A 1,689-nucleotide genomic window follows, 5' to 3' on the forward strand; every position below is an offset into this window, starting at 1 on the left:
GTTTCCTTTATTTATTTATTTATTTCAAAAAAGCTGCTAACTAGTCAATGACTTTGACATTCGACTCCAGCTCACAGGGTGATACAACGGCCAATGGACTTCCAACTCCACCCACTATCAGACCATATCTAACCTAATGTGGCCCTTGTCTTCCTACGCAGCTCCGCTCAATTCTAGTTTCCCTTCACTGCTCCGTCTGGGATTTCACCCAAAGACAAGGATTTTTTCTGGAGAATTTTCGTCCGGGCCAATCAGAGAACAGAAGACTGAGTTTTGAACGTTGATTTTCTGTGCAGTGTCTGCTAGTTAGTTAGCAATGGCAGTGGAGGAAGTGAATGAAGCCATTCTGTGTTGATAAGACTTCCAAATTAAAATAAATTTGWCTGACAAAGCAGCAGCTCTCATTTACAGTCGTCTCGTTCGGCTCGGTACTTCTCTCCTCTCAGTAGGGTTGTTTACAGCGCACACGATTTCCGGTTAGCTTCTTAGCTCACAGTGAAGCTGGCAGACACATACCTCACGGCTAACAGATCCAATCATTTTAAGCTTCAACAGAGGCTAYGCGTTCAGCAGCAAAGTGAAGRACAAGKGGCTGGTTTTTACCAGGTTACATCTAACCATCCATGTCACCTTCAAATCATGACCATGCCTACTGGACGTACGACCCTGCCTATCCGACCCCACCTTTTTCCATAGTCTGCAGCCAGGGGTATTTGTGAATAGTTGGCACCAGGTACATGATGATGTTTACTAGGTGTTGCGGTGCAAGGCTGTGAGCTCTATCCACCCAGATGGTTAATCTTGGACAGTATCTGACGATCAACCCTTTTAAATGAAATGAGAGCATGTTGATAGAGAGGAGAATGTAGAAATGACTCAACCTGAAACTGAAAATAATGATGGAGAACAATAGAGTTGCTTAATGGAAGGAGAATCTCAGCATGGCCTGTTAGCATTCTCGTTTGCACCTGCGCTATTATATGTATGGCGATATAGCATTAGCGCCCAAGCTAACATTATTAGCTCAGGAGCGCCGTGTATCTCTGTATATTAATATGTGGTGTTAGTTCATGTATACATAGCTAACACTATATCGACCATGTGTATTAGCTCGAGCGCTACCATGAAAGCTAACAGGCTAACTTGAGGAGCCTTCCATGAAGCAGCTCTGTCCTCATCATCATTCAGTTTCAGATTGAGTCACTTCTACATTCTCCTGTCTGTCAACAGGCTCCACTTTTATCCTCAGATATTGGCTCAGATTAAACTTCAGAGTTGATAAAATCTCACTAACCGTCATCATTCACGATCATTTACGAGTTATGCTTTGCCCATAAATAATACAGCACTTTCTGTGCTGTGACAATATGTAACTTATAAAAACTAAACAGCCTATACAACAGGGGTGCCCAAACATTTTCCCAGAGGGGGCCAAAATGAAAATCTATCCATGGCTGCGGGCCAAATGCAGTTATATAATACTTGAAATACAAATACTTTTTAAGTAAAGTCCTTTATTTTTAACGATTAAGCTGTGCAATGGCCCTCATTTGTTTTAGTCTGTGCATTTGGAGAAAGTCTGCCATACACTCAAGTAGCAAAGGCTCATGGGACATATCATAAATTGATAAAATATGAGTTTTTGTGGCCTTATAAAGTGTGCAAATCTACATGCGGGGTTAAATCTGA

The sequence above is a fragment of the Austrofundulus limnaeus genome, unplaced genomic scaffold (assembly GCF_001266775.1).
Source record: "Austrofundulus limnaeus strain Quisiro unplaced genomic scaffold, Austrofundulus_limnaeus-1.0 Scaffold153, whole genome shotgun sequence".
Classification (NCBI taxonomy): Eukaryota; Metazoa; Chordata; class Actinopteri; order Cyprinodontiformes; family Rivulidae; genus Austrofundulus; species Austrofundulus limnaeus.